Raw genomic sequence first — 21,512 nt, 5'->3', positions numbered from 1 at the left:
CCATGCAAAGTTATTGAGATACGGCAACGGAGAGAGGTAGTGTGAACAAGCCCTACAGTAGCAGCAGTAGCAGTCAGAACCAGCAGCAGCAGCAGCAGTAGCAGCCAGCAGCAGCAGCAGCCAGCATTACTGGGAATGCTGGCACCACCACACAGCGGTGGTGGCGGCCGCTGGGTTACGAGGCTTCATTATCTTATTTACACCTCACAACAGCACTTTGGGGCCCCAGCGCCCCTCCATAGCTTTGCGTTCTTCTTCTTATCGTTATTCCTTCCCTGCACACATAAAATGGTCTGCATGATCTTCTAATGGCACAAGCTCATCTGGCCCTTCGCAGTTTTTTCCTTTCCTCCCGCACCTGTCCTGTTTTATAAAGAGCCTTGAAACAAAGTAGGGCCACCTAGGCTTTGGCTGGGCGATGGTGTACAGCATCCAGTGATTGTGTTGAAGTGCTGTTGCATGGCCCTGGTTTGAATGCGTGTGTGCAGGAAGCTGAATTGGCAAGGGAGCAACAGGAAGGAAATGACGCTATTATATCATTCTTCACTTTTCACCCATTGTGCCACACAGACACAGACACACATGCACACAAACACACATATTCATACACATATGCATTCACACAAACACAAACACACACACACACACACACACGCACACACATAAAGATGTGTGTGCGTGCGCATAAACACACACACAATCCCATAAAGATGCGCACATACACACACACAGACACAGATGCATGTGTGCATACACACACAGGCCTGTAGTTTGAATTATGGGCTATTTTTAAAGCATTACATGGAAAGTGTTGCGGAGAGACAGTGTGGAATGGCTATGATGGAGGGTCTTGGCACAATATGTCCGGACAGGTAGTGGACCCCTCATGGTTTGTATTAGGGGTGGGGAAAATAATCAATTCTTCAGTGCATCGCGATTCTCGCTAGAACGATTCTGTCTCGATGCAGATCAATTAATAATCAGAATAAAAAAAGAAAAAAAAATGTTTTGCCTGTTGCAACATTATGTTCACCAGAGAGGAATAATTTTTGTAATTTTAAAATTATTGAATTTATCTTCAGTCTGTATTGGCCAATCTGATTTGTCTTGACACGATTGCGATTCAGCCTACGCATAGCATGAGCGCAAACTCACAGCCAGACACAAGAAGTCCTTCCAATTCAAGAGCAGCTTTTCCTTTAATGACATAGAAAATATATTTTTTTAATAAAATAAAACTGAACCCTATGTTTTGCATGCTTTCATATTGTGCTATAATGCAAGCTGCATTGATTATTGCATTGTTCATAGAAAGTAATATTTGTGACAAAAGCTTTCTCTCTTATGAAATATTAGATAAGTTAATTCATCTTGAGGTCTTTAATGATCATCACAAAAGTAGGAAGTGATTAGCAAACTCTGATTAGCAAACCCAGATGTATATATATATTTTTGAAAATCACGGATGGAAATGTACATTTTTTTTTTTTTTGCATCGAGATGCATCGATAATCGCTTCAGAATCAAATCGTTGACCTCATAATCGGAATCGAATCGTGCCAAGAGATTCCCACCCCTAGTTTGTATGCTGGTTGTTTACCAGAGAGAGGGGATAAAAAGCAACCTTTCTCTGTTTAAAATTATAGAAGTTGGAGCAAAAGACAAAACCATGTCTCCCATTTGAACAGAACAGGGATTATGAAGCTGCAGACCAATGGATCTAGCACACAGTGATCCCTGGGAACGGAACAGAGCCCTGGCGTGTGGAAAGGCACCAGGACAAACAGACCAAACACACGCTCAAATAGGTTATTTCAGGACCACCGTGTTTCAATGAAATGCTTGATGAGAAATACAAATCGCCGCTCCAGTAATGGTGGAGCGGCGATGAATTCAAACGACACTAACGCATGTGTTTGTCCTTCTCTCACCCATGAGCCTTGGGACCCGGAGCCCTCCTGGGTGATGGAGGGGGGGGGGGGGGGGGGGGGGGGGGGACACGGGGTGGGGGCTTTGTCGGAGCCGCGGGCCTGCATGGGTGCCAGGCTATCAGACAGCACCCGGGATAGCTCCCCTCTCCACTGCGTACTGCTTGTGGTGTACCATGCTGCTGGCAGCACTACACACGCACACACACACACACACACACACACACACACACACACACACACACACACACACACACACACACACACACACACACACACACACACACACACACACACACACACACACAGGCGCCAGGCGCACACTCTCTCTACGGAACGGTAAACGGTCACAGTGTAAAATCACTTTGTAGTCAACGGGCATCTCTCCCTTGAGGCTAGAGCTTCTGTGTGTGTGCGTGTGTGTGTTGGGCAGTGGGATGTACGCCTCTGTTTTTGTGTGTGTGTGTGTGTGTGTGTGTGTGTGTGTGTGTGTGTGTGTGTGTGTGTGTGTGTGTGTGTGTGTGTGTGTGTGTGTGTGTGTGTGTGTGCGTTTCTGTGTGTGTGTGTGTGTGTGTTTATACATATGATGTGTACCCAACTTTGTGCTTTTGTGTACCAAGGGAAGAGTGGAGGTTGTGGTTGGATATTGTAGAGTTCCTCCCTGGGATCCCATATGTGTGAAGGGAGTAGATTATGATGGGCACTTTCATGATTGCCACATTGTTGCTTCAACTTGCATTTATGTTTGGAACGTTTACCTGAAATATGGGATGTTATTCCCTCTTCTGTCCAATGTGTGTGTGGCTGTGTAGTAGTTACAATTACTTTTTTGTGTTGCATGTTTACAAATGACAAAAGTATGCTCTGGTTTATTATAGGCCTGAATGATGGATGAATGGTACGCACCTCTTACCTCAGTCTTAGGTAAACACAAAGTGTACTTGCTCTATGCAAACACATTGTTATGCATTTGCTGTGCTCTTATATCTCCATAAACATATCATCTTATTTTTATATTATTATCATTGTCCGTTGCGGAACGAGTGTTTTAAGAAGTTGTTGGTTTTTATAATAGGGAGGACAGCAACGTTTTATGAAACTCTTTCACCTCTTTGAAAGAATAAACATGGTGGAGCAGTGTGTTAGGGGGTGGCGGGGGTTATGTGCATGAACGTGCGCACCGAATTTATCACTGAGTGAAGGCCGTCGCTTCCTATAATATAATATAGAGCCTGTAGAGCCTGCTGACCCTAGCCTGCTGACCCAAGCGAGCAATTTTTTGTAATATTTACAAATATTTATTGATATCCAATTGGAAAGGTCTCGTAAAGGTTCTTGACTGCCTAATGATTCATAGCCACAAACAATCAACCACTTATCACTTAGTATGGCGCTGTGCACATTTAGGTTCACTGGGACATTGACAACATGGGCAGATGTTGATGGTCTTGAAACAATGTGATCGGAAGCAGATGCTCCAACATGTCACAAGATGGTCTCGCAGAAAATGATGTCCAATCTAAAAAATGGGGTGCCTAAAGAGGTTGGGAAACAATGATACAGAGTGGTCAAACAAACCAACAAACAAAGCTAGTCAGTTATCAGCGAAATATGGTGTCAAATGGTTATAGATCATTTAATCATTACCTGATCTAATTGGACCCTGTAGAACACAAAAAAAAAGAGGGCAACAGCACAGAAGGTTCACAGAAATACCCCAAGAAGGAGGCATTTCAACACCTCGCCGTGGGTCGTTTTAGATGTAAAAGTCATGGCTGCCCTTACTCAATGTTAATATCTCTCTGTTATCACCGTCAGCCGCTTCCTCCTACAGGCACGGTGGCACAGCAGATAGACATCCTGAACGGCCTTGCGGACAGAGATGGATCTCACTTTTCTGAAGCACTAAGTTGACAGCCCTTGTCATGATGTGCCACCCTAGGCCCTCCCCGCATTTTAATGTATAAATGTTAATTTGGTTAGGCTCAGACAAGACATTTGACAGTTATTTTTTCCTTCTTCTGGCAAAATGCATTTCATATTGAATGCAAGAACAACCGAGCAACTCTATAATAGCTCTATACAGCCCTATCTCAATATGTCAAAGTGTTGGAGTGTCTGAGTACGCAGTAAGAGTCAGTGAGAGTCAGTTAGAGATAGAGAGGAATCATCGGGTCAGGTTTGGGTCAGGGTCAATGCGAATCAGTTGTCATTTTGAGCACTTGAGTCATTAGGGTTACTACGATTCTGTGAGAGTCCATTCTCAGTGAGAGTCATTGAGAGTACGTTTCGGTCAATGAGAGTCATTGAGACTCAGTTTGAGTCAGTGATAGTCTGTAAGAGACAGTAAGAGTCGGTTTAAGTCAAAGAGTCATTGAGAGTCAGCTAGAGTCAGTTTAAGTCAATTAGAGTCAGTGTTAAGCAGTAAGTCAGTTTAAGTCAGCGAGAGTAAGTGAGAGTCATTAAGGTTCAGTGATGAAACGTCAGAAAAAGGCTTTAAGCGACCGGAGTGACTGGTGAAGTGCAATATGAGTGCAATCCATTTTTATATTCCTCCATCAGGTCTCTCACAGAGTCATTTGCACTAATTTCTGCACTCTGGTATAATGTTAAGCTGTCTAGAGGGAGAGAGGGGGAGTGGGGAAGAGGAGAGGTGCTGTGATAAAAGTGAATCCTACAGTTAGACTGCGGTGACCTTTGCAGCTTTCTGGAGATTCTCAGGATGAGTATCAACGTGGCGCTACTCTCCCGGGGTCCCATCGGGCCCCTCCCCCCCTTCTCCCCCCTCCTCCCCCTCCTCCCCCCTCCTCAACCAGATAACAGCTCATTTGGCACGATGGAGTAAACGCAACAGTGGACGGTGGTGATAGGGTGGAGAGAGGTTACTTTGGCACCAAGATAACCCCACCCGAAACCTCTCCCCATCACCACCATCACCACCGCCCTCTCCACCCCTCCGATGGTGATTGTAATGCATGAGGGTTCTGCAACAGGAGGCCCCTGGATTACAGCAGGGATCCAGCAGCGTGTCGCCTCAGAGGTGAGGGGGGCTGGGGGGGGGGGGGTAATGGGGCTCATGCATACTGAGGGGGGACATCGCAGGAGGAATTACAGGCTTGGGACTCGGCAGATTTGGCATTAGAAAAATGTTGAAGCGTTCTGGCATATGGAGAAAGAAAAAGGTTACTGGAAGAGAGAGAGGGGGGAGAGGATGAAATAAAGAAAGAAAGGACCTTGGTAGGAAGGGAAGAGGGGCAGCATATCAGGTACTAGGTGGTATTGAGAACAATACCACCTAGTACCTCGCTTGAATGTCAATGTACGTTATAGATCAACTAACAAACAGTATAGGTGTTAAGCATACGTTTCAAATGAATTACCTAGCAGTAGTTGTGGTATATAATGAAAAAAATATTGTTCAGTTGTGTTCAATGAATAATATGCATATCAATAAATAACCTAAAGGTTGTGGTTACGGACAGTTGTACAAAAGGGAAATTGAGATAAAGGAGATGTGTATGAACCCAGTGGATCAGCACATATTTGCATCCCTTCGCAGCCTTTACGACGGTTCTCTCTGTTCAAGAGCGAAAAGAACGCATCTCCCTGAATTAAGATGAGTTCAAACAGAACGTTACATGTGAAGTTGCCAATGCATGCTAATGGAATTTGTGACAGTTGATAAATGAACAGTCACTCATGTGGTGAATATGTGAACAGAGTTATTCTAGAGGAACATCGTTTTTTTCCCATTTATAGCAATAGCTTTTTAGTTGGATTACACCCTGTCACAAAGATGACTTACCACATAGCATAGGACAAGCTCCTCTGTCCTTCACCACTAAAATCCTCAATACAGCAACCGTTTCAAAGATTTACTTTGGATCACCGGCTATTGTCCGTTGTTCACAGATGGTCAAGTCGGGTTGATTTTATTTGAATAGTGCACATCTACAGTCTCAAAGGGCTTTACAGGCCATATATTTATGACACTCACCCTAAGCCCCCAAAGGGCAGGAAAAAAAATCCCCTCATTCTCAAGGACCAAACCTTGAGAAGGAACCCAGAGGGAGGGATCCCTCTTTTTAGGGAGGTTTAGGGGTGCAATGAGTGTCACAATGGACCTACACAGTACACTAGCTAAACATTTTAAGTACAAGAAAAAAAGTAAGAGAATGATTATTATCCATTCTGATGAGGTGCTGTTTCGAGAGCAAGTTGGTAGCTGTCCGGTGGGGTTGCTAAGTGTAAAGTCATGATCACAGCAACACACTAAAACAGAGATAGCGTCATGGTTCGCTAAGGTAGAGTGGAGAAGAGAACACGAAGGGAACCAAAACCTAATTCCTTAGTTGTGAATAAAATCGCCAAGAGGAAGTATGTCGATTGCAAAGAGCAGCGGACCGAGGAGGAACAACCCTTGGGGCAGACCAATTTCAATCGTTCCATAGGCAGCACTGAGGTAAAGAACCACTGGCAGGGAGCTTGCATTGCTGTCCATGGTAAGGAGAAGATAATCTATTCATAGCAGTCTCAGTAGACTAGAAAGTCCTAAGCCCAGACTGAATGGGATCGAATACAGTAAGTTGTTCATCATCGGGAGATCGAGGGTTTGGTTATATCCAGTTGTAACCAGTACTTCAGAAAAGAAAGGAGATTAGGGATGGGCCAAGCATTGTTGTTCATGATGTTGAGCATTACAGGTCAACTATTGAGTAGCAGGTTCAACCATTGGGAAGGCCCAACCACTGGTCCGGTTATTTAAGAACCCTGGTAGGGACAGGAAGAAGCACAGAGGTAGTAGATGCCTGTGTTTATTTAGCCTGACATGTGGTTATGTTAGGGGCAGGAGGTTCAAAATGAAGATTAGTCGAAGCATCAACACATTCTATTAATGTTGGATACACTTTTTGAGTCTGTTATTGCGTCCGATATTTTAAGGGAAACCTAGGGTTGTTTATTTTAAATAAATTACACCAAAATATGAGTTTCTGTAAGTGGTTAATGCGGATTTGTAGCTGAGCTGGCATTCCTGCCATGCAAGATAATATACTTCATATTATTCGAACGCCATTTCCTTTATAGTTTTCTGCAGCTTTGTTTGAGTGTGAGTTCCTTCATTGAACCATGGCGCTGGTTTTTATAGTTGGCTTTTTGTCATTAAGAGGAGCAGCGTGGTCGAAGGCTGCAGATAAGTAAGGGTTGAAAAAGCATCAGTGGAACAAGATCAGCTGCAAATTCAATACACAAAAGTATGGGCCCATACCATAGCTAAGAACAATGAATCTGTAGCCCTTTTTCTTTGTTTAATAGGAGTGGATGAGCAGAATGCAAGCACCTCAAAAGCTTGTTTTCTGCTCGGATATAGGATATGTGTAAAGGAGAAGCAGACGAAGACCAATGACTCTCTGAGGATATATTCCACAGACTGTTGAGGACGGCTCTGTCACATGTCTCTGGTCAGCAATGGGAGCAGACGCCACTGACGGTGAGAGTTTATTAACCACTCACTGCTGGAAAGACTCCATTTGTAAGCAGAAGAAATATCCAAGGATTAACGTATGCGTCATTTCATCATTGTTGTCGACAACATGACAAAACGTAGAACTATGCCAGGCTTTATGATCAAACAAAAGATAGCCTGTCTGGAGATAAGAGAAGAGAGTGTTGTGTGTGTGTGTGTATGTGTGTGTGTGTGTGTGTGGGTGTGGGTGTGTGTGTTGTGGTAGTTGGCTGGGTGTATGTGTGTATATTTAAGGAGATATCTATAGTCTTGCATCAGAACTGATGGTGAGAGGGTATGACAGCAGTATGACAGTACAGCAGTTGATAAGATGTCTTAACAAACACAACAAGCTGTCGGCGCCGTAGATGAATAACTGGATGTTTATGGCAAGGCACACGTCGCACACATCATATGCAAGGAACACGCAGTGCTCCGCATTACAATCAAAATGTAAAACAAATGTATACGAGCGCATAAAAGGGGAAAAGAAATTGCAGGTTTGCAGTCAAACGTTTTGTTGGTAAATAAATCAATCAATTAATACAACTCTGCAGAGAACTTGGAAATGCTCTGAAGCAATTACCCTGCAAAACCGAATCCAGTCTTACACGCCAAGTCAGACATGTGGCATAGAATTATATCACCTATTAAACAATATTTAATTTGGCATCATGGCAATATTCGTCGTGTGTTCCAGGAGAGCACATTGAGCAGCGTATGAAGACGGAGGGTGATCAATGAAAACCCCCTCCATGGACTCCTGAGAAGAACAGAGCCAACAGCATTACATGGTAAGGCAGGTTGAGGGCATCAGCCAGGTTTAATGGTTTAATGGTGCGGCCATAGGGCTGGCCTGGTTATTTCCAGCATAATGCTTTTAGCGCAAAAAGAAATTCAAACTGCAGTAATTGGTGTGACATGTACTCTGTGTTCCAGACGGAATAAATATATGAGTGAACGTAATCAGTAAAGGTTTGTGGTAGTAAACATAAACAAGGCAACCATTTTTACACACAATTTAATATCTGTGTGCAAGTTGCAACAAAACATCTGCCCTCCAGAGAGGGGATGTGAAACCACTAAGGCAGCCCCAAGACTTAGAGGGGACCTTCTGTCTCAGGGACCACCGACCACCAGTCCATTAGGAAGACAGTATCCTGGGGGTGGGGTGGGGGTTGGGAAGGGAAGCTTATCACCATAGCGACGCTTTAGTGCTTTCGAGTTGGCTGCCAGGAGTGTAGCTGGTAGGCTCAAAGTCGTAGTTAACGGCTCATCAAAAAGTTTCTCAAGTTCAATCTTGCACACTGTCGGGAGGCGGAGGCTAAAAGCAATGTCGCCTAACTTAGTTTACAGCCCGGGAACGCCAGAGCGACGTGGCCCCAGAGGACGGTGGAGGTATGGAGGCTGGGTCCGCGCCACGCGATGCTTCAGAGAACAGGGGATCTGGATCACTGATCGCTTGGCCGCTGTGTATCGTTTAGTGTATACTGTGTCCCTCTGAATCCTAGTCAGAACGGAGGGAAGGAACAGCGGTCTGAACTCGCGAACCTGCCCGCTGATCGTTCTGAGAGGCTACTATTACCACCGGATCCTTCACTTATTCTCTCAAGGGGAAATGGAGTAAGCCAGGCTCCACTTTCTTTGTCTCTTTTCATGGTTTCCAATGATGATTACATACATTTGCCAAGAATATTGAGGACCCCTTTAGGCGGGCTTAGTGTCCGGTGAGAAGCTACGGTGGAGCCAGGTTGGGTTTCTGAATGATGTGGCCGAGAAAGAGAATGTAGCAATTAGAATATAGAATGAGGAAGATAAGGCCCTCATGAACTCATCCATCCATTTTATACTCGCTCACGGGGTCTAAGTCCACCATCTATATAGTAGGTGCTAGTCTTGTTCAAGTTGAAGTCCAAATGGATTTCGGTCTCACGTGAAATACCAGGATTACAATAGAAAGGTATATGAGCAGAACTGAACAAACCACCAGGTATGAGCAGGTAAAGATAGATGGAAAGAGATAGTTGATGGACGGATGGTTGATTAATTGATGGAATGAAGGATGAATGAACGCATTGGATTCACTTGTGCGGCCAGGAGTCTGTCAATCGTCCGGATGCAGTTAAATTTAACCGACCAAAAATATTTTATGATCTATGGAAACAAAAATATTCCACAGTGGCTGAAATAGCACAACACCGTAACCAAATATTAACTGATATGGAGCATTTAAACATTTATAACAGCCTTTCAGAAAGGTTAATTAGTCTCAAAATAGGCTGTTTCTGGATGACGAGTAAATGAACATAACATTCCCGGTTACACTTGAAACGGTGGATAATTACAAAATCCTTGACACTTTATCCAAATACAAAAAAAATACCATAACAAGGTCATGATTAATCTATTTTCCTTCAGGGGAATTCTGACTCGTGGATTACAATCCTTCACAGACTTGTATTCACTGCCAAATAATTATAGTCCGCAGTAAATACTAATAGAAGGTTGGATCCCCATTTCCCCTTCACCAGCAACACGTTCCTCGTAATGACAAACATCCACAACTCTTGCCAACGTATCTATTTTGCTCAAAGTTTTCTAAGAAAAATATCACTATCATCCCTCTCGTCCCTTCTTGGCCTTATGTGACCCTAAAACGTCCCTCTCTCCGCCCCCCCTGCCCCCACACACCCGCCACCACCCCACCCACACACACACACACCGCCCCACCCACAAACACACACACACACACACACCGTCAGCTCCTCTGGTGAGGCGCCCTGACAGAAGCAATCATTGTCGCTTGTAAACGCTCCCCTGTTTCATCAGAAAAAGAGACGGCATGTAGAAATCTATAAAAATGTTTTAATGTCGGGGAGTGGGCGGGGGTGAGGCGAGTCCTTCCCCATTCACAGGGCTTTTATCTGTTATTGACCACACGGTGAAGTGACACTCCTTACTGCGTGCGTATATATACGACGGCCCGCGGGAGCACTGCAGTGTAATGGCCACAGGTAAGCAGCCTATGTATCATCGATGCTAATTGTATCTGCCTGACGGACACCGGAGCACTTTTGACCTTGTGTTGCTGCCGCTACTGCCAGAGAGCAGTATAGTAGTATAGTAGTATAGTAGGAGAGAGAGAGGGTGGGGAATGATTCATTTAAGCAGATCATGTAAATAAGAGAGGAAACTTTCTGTCAGGTTTCATGTCTAAACTGATTCCACTTTGTCAAACACAGCAATATCTTTTTTTATTCTCAACGTTTTTTCCCCGCCGAAAGGAGCTTAGAAGATAATTGGAGGATTTTCCTGCATGTGTTGTCATGCTGTGTTTCCAGATAACAGGGTTTTCCTGTTATAAATGATGCAGGGATTTCTGTTGTTAGGAACATCTACATTGCAGTTATCTCTGAGACGCGAATTGCCCACTGCATATTTCAGGCGGAGGAAAAAGCCAACAAACAATGTTGGAGAAAATTCATCCCAGTTCATTTGCTGCAAGAATTTGGCCATGTCGACAGTAGCAATGATCAAAGACACTGCATCGCCTGTTCCTCAGACATTAAAGACCAGGACTGATTTACCTGCGCAAATGAAATACCTCCCAGGCTGGCGTGCTCGCGCATTGAAATGAGGGAGTCAGGGAATTCAACAATCACACGTTAAGCAAAATGGAGGGCATCTGGTACTTTAATAGCGTGGCAATAAGACCCTACAAGTTATTTTTCAGGGCATTCAATCAGGTCTCAAATGAAATCTTGGGCCAGGGTAATTGCTCACTAAACTGTGAAATGCACTTTGTGTTGTGGACGTTGATGAAATACATGAAAGTGGAAAGTCCACCTGCTTCCACCTGCTTAATGTAAAAAGTATTAACAACAACACAACTTGTTTAGCTCGTCGTCGTGGCACGGGGAGGGGAGGCTTGTGACACTGTAATTTAATATCTGTCTGCATGATGGGACACAACATCTGCCCCTGTGGAGAGATGCAAACAAGCCGCTCCTGCAGGACTAGGACAAGACCTTCTGTTTCAGGGACCAACCCCCCCCCCCCTTCTACGCCCCCCCCCCCCCCCCCCCCCCCCCCCCCCCCGCCCGCCCCTTCTAGCTTCCCACTCCTTCCCCTCCCCATGTGCATCTCGATACCAAATAAAAGCAATTGTGTGCAATATGTTCCTCTGTGTCTGCATGTGTGGCAGCCATATGCCCGTGTCTGTGTCCTTGTAGGGAACAATATCGAACAAGGTGATTATTCAAGGCCAATCTTTCAAGTCATACTGGGAAAAAGATCGGGAAAATCTAAGAAATATCTCAAATATAAAAATGCAGATGAGATCTGCGTCGATATTACATCCAGCCGATCTCCAAAAGAGCGGATGGAGTAGATCAAACTGGCTCCGACTGAAGGCGTGCGTTTGAACATCTGACTGTCGAGGGTTAGTCATGAATGATCAGCCAAGATTTGTGCTCTATATCAGCACTCCACACACGTATCAATGTAGACATTCCCGTCAACGTCCATAGGGCACGCCTGAATGATGATTTCTCAAACCTGTTTTTTGTTTTTTTTAGGACAAATGCCATGGTTTTGAGGAAGAGGAGGGGGTTTCTGCAGAGAGAGAGAGAGAGAGAGAGAGAGAGAGAGAGAGAGAGAGAGAGAGAGAGAGAGAGAGAGAGAGAGAGAGAGAGAGTGTGTTAACAAGAAAATGGAAAGGTCAGTGGAAAAAATATAGTACTCAAGTTTTGAACCGCTGCGATGTTGGTCAGAAGGGAAATGCCATAGAAACTGCAATGCTTTCTAATATAATTGGAAAATTGATTCAATCCAAGGATAAATAATAGTCACACCAAACCATTACAGCATTCTATTGATGAACACTTCCCCTTAGTCCAATGACTTTGCTCAAATTTGTCCTCAAATGCCCAGTTATATTTTACATGGAAGTGTTGCTGTTTGCCAAAAAAATATCCCTCTGATTGCAGTCATCATATAGGAAGGCAGTGATGTAATATAACTACTTTCAAAAATGGAAACGTAACCCTCGGACGGAAATGATGTGCATCAGCCTAATGCCGTGCATTGTAGATACACTAAAGGCCTCAACTCTAACGCTCGAATCAGGAGAAAGTTATTTCACAATGTACAATGTCATTGCATGCTGATACGGTATGCTGCATGGCACAGAAATCAAATGTGACTCCTCACACAAGGAACAACATTGTTATCCATCTGGAAATATTCACTCCTAAGCCCGGACTGCATTCAGCTCCTTTGATTTAGTTTTCTCTTCGAGTGTAAATTGCCAAACATAGCATGGGTCTCATTCTGCTATACATCTCTTCACCTTTCCTTCGTCCATACATCAACAACAGTGCTGGCCGGTTTCTCTGTTTCCCTTTTTTTTCAAACAGATGTGCAATCATCTTGCTTCTTCCTCTGCAGGAAAAAATACCCCTTCCCCACCCCACCCCAAAACAATCAGATCCCATCCGTGGCGATTAGGAAAGGAACTTAAGTTCACACGGCAAGGTGCGGTTCGGATCCCCTATTGAATTTGGTTATTCATTGATATACATCCCCCTAGGGCTTTGCCGCCAAACCACCTCTGCATCCTTCCCCTTGGAGCTCTCAGAGCTCGCATTAGTTCTGCACCAGCCGTGGCCCGGTTCCACTCATCACCTAACACCATTGTAATGCATTACAGATGAACCCCCTACCGGTGCATGGCCGGATTATGCTGCGTTGCTGCACCGCGGTGCACTTATTGCCTTGCATGTCTGTTGGTGTGCTGGTGAATATATATTTGCTTGTTTGTGTGATTGTGGCAGGAGATGCAAGTAGGGGTGTCTCACGTATTACAATCCTGTACAGAAAAGGTCACCCAAGGTGGATGTTGCTACTGCTGGCAGCTACATGATATAGATAATTAGGAATCCCGACTGCAGCCAGGCGGCATATTATAGGGTGCAGGCTTTGGGTTGATTGAAATTGGCTACAGTAGAGGCTTCTTAGCTCACTTGCCATCTGCTATCCTTTAAACATAACTTAATGGTTTGTGGGAGTATGTTTGTGATTTGCGTGAGTTCACATTTGTCTATGTGTGTGTTTGTGTGTGTGTGTGTGTGTGTGTGTGTGTGTGTGTGTGTGTGTGTGTGTGTGTGTGTGTGTGTGTGTGTGTGTGTGTGTGTGTGTGTGTGTGTTTCTGTGTGTGTTTGTGTACGCCTGTGTGTGTGTGTGTACGTCTGTGTGTATGCAGTGCACGTCTATGTGTGTGTTTGTGTGTGCACGTCTGTGTGTGCACGTCTATGTGTGAGTTTGTGCATGCATGTGTGTATGTGTGCATGAGTGTGTTGTCTTGCTGGCAGGTTAAGCTTTGCCTCAGACAGAGTGATGAATGTTTGTGCCAGTGTAATCACATGTAGCTCTCCTCTAGGGGTGACTGGGCTTGCTCCACTTTGCTGACTGATAGAAGGGCGATGAGACGAGAGCAATCTACGCTAAAAGTAAGCAGCTCCCTGCTTGTACCTGCGTGCAGCCTGAGAGGGGACTTGGGGGCTGCATTGATGAATCTGAAATTAGTTCAAATTGCATTGGTAGCCTGATTGGTGGTGCCAATCTCAGGTGGGCCGGAAGGGCCGTCAGCATATAACTGTGTTTGAGTGGTGGTACACAACGTAACATAATCAATGCATGGCCAGTAAATCACAGGATCAAAAGAATGGCCGTCAATAGTTAATTGACGAGCATTCACCTAAGCCTATTATCCTCAGTTTAGTCAAACTTAAGGTTTATGATACGCTCACGACAAATAGGAATTTATTTTATTGTGTTTATCATCCACATCTTTTGAATTGTAGTGATACACGTCAAAGTACAGAGCGAACAGACAGAACAGACAGACTTCAAAATGACTACTGCAACACATCGTCGAAATACACACGGCTAACCGCCGCTCCCGTCACTGTGCACCTCTTCGGCTGCTTCCTGTCAGAACACACTGAGACACATGCGGCGCTTTACAAAAATGAGTGTCAGCCGCAGCCGCAGTGCAGAAACCCTCCACCCTAAAGAAGTTCACCTTGTACATACATAACGAAAAACAGCAGCGGCAGATAGTGGGACAATAAAACACAAAACAACAGATGTGAATAAATTGTAAATCATCATAATTGCGTTCCAGGAGGGGCCCCCGGAAATGGATGATGTCATTAGGGGCCCAGCCGGCGCCGGGCCCCAGAGCAGTGTCTCTGGAGGAATGTAGCGTGCGCCGCGCCTATTCCCCCGTGGAACAAAGGTAATGTAGAGTCCAATACCTAGCCTCCTCTCCAAGGGGGGAGGCTGCTTGCTTCTTGAATAATTGAGACCTAGATAAAAGACCAATGGCATCGCATTAGACTGCACCGTGGCCTCATTGGCTCTCTCTCTCTCTCTCTCTCTCTCTCTCTCTCTCTCTCTCTCTCTCTCTCTCTCTCTCTCTCTCTCTCTCTCTCTCTCTCTCTCTCTCTCTCTCTCTCTCTCTCTCTCTCTCCTGGGCAGGGCTGTTTCTTCACAAGACTTGTAATATAATGCATGACACCATTTTATCTCTTTCCCAAATTAATTTTGTCCGCTTTCTTTTTCACTCTACCTGGTACTATCACTTGGCATTTTTAATGAGGCGCATACCTTTGAATGCAATTGTAAGTGGAAAGCACCAAAAATGGATGGTGTTTGGCTGAGCAGCAGAATCAAGCTCCCCTTATACAGGCACCCTAGCCTGCCTCATTCCGGAGGTGGCAGGAAGAAAATACGACACACAGGCAGGAAAACCAGCAGAATGATAGGGGAACACCACCCCACACTGCGATTTAAATGGACAACCTTTTGGCCCCGAGGGAAACGCTGGTAACATAATTGTTTTTTGGAAAAGAGTCGATGGAATTCAACACAATGCATTTCAACAACTTTCCCTAATGCCTCGGAAACCATGAGATGTTTAAAGGGGACCTGTCACATTCGGCTATTTTGTACTATAGGAGAGTTCTGCCTCATATGGGTGTTCTCGCCATCTGATACATCAACTGCATTTCTGGGGTAGATTAAGGTAAAGGTTTGACCATTGGTGCCATTTCATCTGGGATTTACTTCTCCTTACATGCAATTTGGAAACATGACGTCAATGGTCTTCTGGACTTCACTGTGATCCTATATTTAACAATTCTTCGCTGGAGGTTCCGTCAATAGTGGGGAATAGCCCCCGAGACCGAAGGTCGAGGTGTGCTATTCCTGGGCCTGAGTTGGGCCTGAGGTGAATAATGGTTTTAGCATATACTACACGTGAGCACTCCAAAAATAAGCAAGTCAACACTTTTTGCCGGGATTTATTTGTTTTTATTAGCGGTTTATTAGTTTTTATTAAAGTGACAAGACGACCATGATGAGCGCGAAAACAATATCCCAAGTTTGAGATCTCAATCATGGGATATTGCCCAATATCCCGAGATAGTGAACCAATCAAATTGCACCATCTTAAGAGGTTCACGTGTAGCATAATAATATATATTATCCTATATTAGAAAAAACATTTATTATCTATTTATGTTATCAAGCGGTTTTTAATTTCATAAATAATCGAAAAGGTTGGTCAGTGTACTAATCTGCAGCCAAACAGCAATGACTATAAATATATATGCATGTGTAGCCTACATATGTGTTCCTCGGTATAGGAACGTCTTCACAGGCGGTGGAAACCAACAACGAAAGGGGCAACACAAATAATATCAAAACACCAGAGAGGAACACACAGCTGAGCAGAGAACAAATAAAAACAACATGGTTAATGAACGGTGACAGTGGCCGGAGACGACAACCCGGCTATTAAATACAAAAAGGGGGAAGGCCAGAGCTCAGCATGCTGTCTTATGTGACGGTGGACCAAAATACATGAGTAGCCGAGTTCATCAAAACACCGGCAAACTCTCGGCCGGGAACAATGCAAACCACCCACGCGTGTTCAGAGAGAGAGAAGCTGTCAAACCCATCAGAGTGGGTAGACTTTCGCACTGCAATTAGAACATTAAAGTAATTGCAAATAATTATGATCAGGGGTTAGGGCTTAGTGTCAAGTTCTTTTTTCTTTCCTCAGGGGGGGTCAGGGCTGTTGAATAAGTGGAATAGTGCATGGAGGGCTATCTAGGAGATGTGCATACTTAACTTATATTGTTGTCTTATCTCCTCTTGTAGTCTGTTTGATGATCGCAGCCGATATGCAGGTATGCATGGTATAAGGGAAAGTAAAGATATGTGAATCGGTTGAACTAAACCCAAATAACAATGTACAACGATTTGACCAAGTAAACGATTTACAAACTGTGTTGTTCTGTTTTAATCAGGATTCCTCATCAGTTTCCCGTCATAGCGACCTAGCGTCTCTCACTCAAAGGTCGCCTCAACCTTATACATTCAGTGTAGCAAGGCTGGCTCAAATACATCAATTCCAGCAACAAATATTAAAATATTCAGAGAAAAATTAAAGAATAAAAGACAATTCTCACTGAGTATATTTCCCTGCCTGAGTGTGAGTGGGCGGGGAACACTGCAGACTCACGTGCTCATCAGCTGTTCCTTTTACTTTTGCATTTCAACAGAATTTTTTTAATAATTCAAAAACTAAACTACAATCTCATGTAGGATGTTTGCATGGACGTCGATGGCTTCGTCCGACTCGGTTACGTCAGAGCTTTAGTGCAGCCTAAACCTTTCCGACGACAACACCTGGCTTCCATAGTATGAGGCCAGGCCTACTTGCAATTATCACAAAGCAAATGTTTGAACATTGTGCAAAGTTTTGAGGTAAATTACACGGCCTGACTAGTGTTATTCAAGATAAATCACACCGACACCATTGTGGGTCATTGAGCGCTCTAAAAAGAATAACATCACTACCAAATACTCATGTTTATAAAAATAACTTAACCAGTTGTTATCGTTAGGAGATAGAGCACTTCATGATGTCCTAAACTCACTCACTAATATGTTACCTGACCCTACACATGAACCACAAGAGTATTGCCACTATTCGAAAACCCTGAGTGTCAACAAAACCCTAATAACAATTGAAACGGCAATTCCGAAAGAGTGTTTTCCCTTTTTCAGTTGTATTTCGTGAAGCATACGAGAAGAATTTCCATGGTTCGAAAAAACCCTGTGAGCAAACAAAAGCCTGTCTGAGTCGGGCTGGCGTGATGAAGGGCTGGATGCAGCCACAGCAGCCAGGTTTATATCAACACAGCCGGTGCACGGAGCATGGGATGGCTGACTGATGAAGTAGCCTGTGGCTCCAGTGAATTATTTAATAGAGGAGTGAGTTTAACTGGCTCCAGCCTACGGTTGGAGGAAGGGGCGGCCACTTAGAGTCTTTAACAGCACTGTTTACAGGGCACCGGGCCCCAGCGGTACAGGCCTCACCCGCACACCCTCCCACCGGGTCCTGGCTTAAGGTTAATTATTTCATTCAGGCACACAGAGGCTGGGGGGATGTGATGTGTGTGCGTGAGGTTTGCAGCGGTACCTCTGATGTGATGAGGTGTGTTTCTGCTGTCTGGTGGTGGTTTTGCTTTCCACCAGACCGTACTGTGTGTTCCTGGGGGATTGTACAATGGCAGGCCATCAGGATTTAGAATGGCGAGATCAAAGTGGTGAAAGGGAGGGAAAACAAATGGAAGAATGCTCTGTCAGATTTACATAACCAATGTGGGTTGTTTTCCTTTGATTTGATATATATATTTTTTCCATATGATTTCTTGAATATTATAGCTTTTATAATAAGTGTTTTTCACCTTGAATCCTATGGAATTCACTCCCTTATACTCCTTTCTCTTCATCCTATCATTCAACATGTTTTATAACGTCCTTCACAGATCAAATATATCTCTAGAATCCTTTGCTTATAACTGTGACTATTATGCACCTTCTAATGCTTGATACCATTAATACATTGACATGAGGCTGCTTGTTGACTGGTGAATTAACGTGAATAACGTGAATAAAAAAATCCCAGTAATTAAAGCAGCCTTGTTGATGGAGGGGGGGGGCAGTGAGCAGCCGCGGTGGCTGGCTCGCTCTCTGTCATATAATTCATTTTTGTGTACGCAGAGCAAGCTCGCGGCCTGAGAGCCAGATATCTATCTGCTGAGCCCCGTGTGTGCGGAGAGGATAAGCAAAACAAAGTTGTTGAATGCAGGCAGGTCAAGACGAGCCATGGCGAAATAAAATACGTTATCTTGTGTCACAAAATACACGAAAATCGTCAAGGAAAGTGGACTCTGTGGCGAGCGGAGAGCAATGACATGGGCCATTTCTTATTTAATGCGATATGCAGCAGACTTGTGTATCCGGCGATGTAGCCATTGTGTCTAGCAGTGTGGGGCCAAAAGCATTACCAACACCCCATACACACCAACCAACCCACACAGTGGATAGGAAGAGCCATGCATGAAATGAAACGAAAATGTACAGTCGGATACATTAACTCAAAGACATTACACATTAGATGATATTTACGCTGCAAGTGTTCACGAATGCAGTTAAACAAGCATTCAATAACTCATTGTGCTCGTGACACTGACTCCTAGAGGTTAAAATGGAGAGTTGCACCCATCACAAAGTATGCTTCGTGACACTTTTTGACACTTTGTGGCCACGCAAGGTCCTTTGTATCCCGGTTGGGCATTTTCACCAAAAAAAACAACCAAAGTTTTATAAATTATCCGGCTGTGTGTCAGCTTTCACTATTTGTCCTCGTTTAGGCCTATGTGTCACACGGCCTTCAGCCATTCTTCTTTGATAAACTCTGAAAGGTCAGAGATGTATCATCGTCACAGGCTTCTTTAAAAAAAAAAAAAGAGCCCCATTCAGTTTCCATGACATCGTGGCATCCTTGCAGCAGTATGGCAACAAGAACCCTAGCCTGTACTCTGACAGAGAAAGCTATCCTTTGTTCTAGTCTCCCCGGTAATGGGAATCACGCGGATGAGACATGGCAAATAGCCTTTTGTCTGGCACCAGCAGAAACACACAGCTGCTAGAGCATTCATCACTCTGGCACAGGCTGGGATACACGGGCGGATCATTGGTCAACTCTTGCTTGACTCTGGGGGGTCAGGGAGGGCCGGTGGTCAAGGTGCAGTGATCTGCTATTAAGCGAACCCCTCTTTGACTAATGTGACCCAGCGGCGGTGACTTCAAAAGTAAATTGCGGGGCAAAATGATTAATCACGTCTCGTGCAGAGAGTGGGCTTTGCGGTATTGTGGGATGATATTCAGTACACACACACGGAGAAGCACACACCTCTTTCACACAGACATACACACACGTTCCCACTTTATAACAAAGGGCTACATGGAAGCGCAAACACTCGCACGCACGCACGCGCACACACACACACACACACACACACACACACACACACACACACACACACACACACACACACACACACACACACACACACACACACACACACACACACACCCACCCACCCACCCACCCACCCACGCACGCACGCACGCACGCACACACCCACACACACACACGCCCACAAACGCCCACAAACACCCCCACACCACAGGTACAGATCCTGTGTGCAGGAAATGATCCCCTGCTGAAAGTCTACAAAGCCTCCTCTGATCTGCTCTCTGAGAGCCGCCCCCCCCCCCGGCGGCGGAGGAGGCAGAGGCTTCCCAATCCCGTTTACTGGCCCGCTGCACTGCCACTGCGCTCTGCTCCTCTGGCTTCTGGATGTTAATCTAACTAACACCGCTGGCCCAGGCCGGATCACCCATGCTAAGCCTCCACGCTAACACCTTTCCTGTCCAACCCCTAAGTATCCCGCGGCAAAATGTGCAACGACTGCAAGTGAAGAAAATATAAATAAATCAACATGAGCGCACCTGTTTTGGTTCCTCCACACACCGCCACCAGTGTCCAACTGGAGGAGGGGGTCATACAATTGGGGCGTATGGCCAGGTGTCTCCTCTTCTTTCAAGAGGCTTTCATCCTGGCCGCACACCTTAGGCAAATTGTCCCCAGCGATGGGTTTTCCATCGTGGTGTCTTATGGACAGAGTTCAGTCCCTCCAAGAGGATCCTGGAGGGTTGCCCTGTGTCAGATGTTCTGAGGAACAAACAAGCTCTGCTGAGAATCTCCAAAGGTTACCCAGAAGAAGCATCTCCTCCGCTTACTCGATTGCGATGGCTCGGACGGGTGCTGCAACGTTTTGATACGATTCCTTGTGTTCGTTTATTTAATGGAAAGGTCACAATGACAGAAATGAATTAGATACAACTCACCAAAATGCCTATCACTCTGCTTTACACGCACCGACCCACAAACGGATAAAACTAAGCAACCAATGTGTTCTTATCACAGAAATAATCGAATCGAGAGTGAATCCAATCAGCCCCATGATTGATTACACCTTAAACCACCTATAATCTCTGTTTTCTAAAATGACCTTCGCATATTCCTCAGTTAGGCATGTGTGGTGGAAGATTAGAAACACTGTGCTTCTTCTCTATTTGCTGCTCATGTGTACGGCCAGCCTGATTTACACACAGTTACACTCAGATAGGGATTTAGTACTGGGTATGGATTAAGTATCAAATATAGATTTAGTAGGAGATGTAAAGTTTTAATTTCCATCAAAAAAGTTATTTCCACAGCTCAGACGGGTTGCCAAAGAAATGTGGTGAGTGTGCGGGGCGCACAGAAACTAACACACCCATGTGCACATGCACAAAAGCCCATGCACTCACAGTCAGACACACATGCAAACACACAAACACACGACTACTGGACACTGGCATATATACAGTATGTCATATATATCATATATGAAAAACATGACACAAATGTAATAGATGACATGCGTCAAACAGATCCAAACAAAGGAAGGCTTAAAACGAAGCTCCATTCATTGGAGACTTTGGGTGGATGATCAACAGATGAAGCCCCACAGGGGTCTTTTATTTCCCTTACAGCCCTGGATTAGAGATTCCCTGTGCAGATGATGGTATGAGCTCAGCCCACAGAGGCG

The 21,512-nt window shown here is 44.8% G+C and overlaps 1 long non-coding RNA gene across 1 annotated transcript; it reads left to right on the top strand.

The window, feature by feature from the left end:
* The first annotated feature begins 6,358 nt into the window (after positions 1-6,358).
* On the top strand, positions 6,359-8,183 carry LOC130401911 (uncharacterized). The gene is made up of 3 exons (XR_008903898.1): positions 6,359-6,430; positions 7,242-7,416; positions 8,132-8,183. It is a non-coding gene; the product is annotated as an uncharacterized LOC130401911 (long non-coding RNA).
* Positions 8,184-21,512: the final 13,329 nt, after the last annotated feature.

Source organism: Gadus chalcogrammus, chromosome 13, assembly GCF_026213295.1.
Source record: "Gadus chalcogrammus isolate NIFS_2021 chromosome 13, NIFS_Gcha_1.0, whole genome shotgun sequence".
NCBI classification, from domain to species: Eukaryota; Metazoa; Chordata; class Actinopteri; order Gadiformes; family Gadidae; genus Gadus; species Gadus chalcogrammus.
The sequence above is the reverse complement of the archived record's forward strand: the minus strand, read 5'-3'. Positions and strand labels throughout refer to the sequence as shown.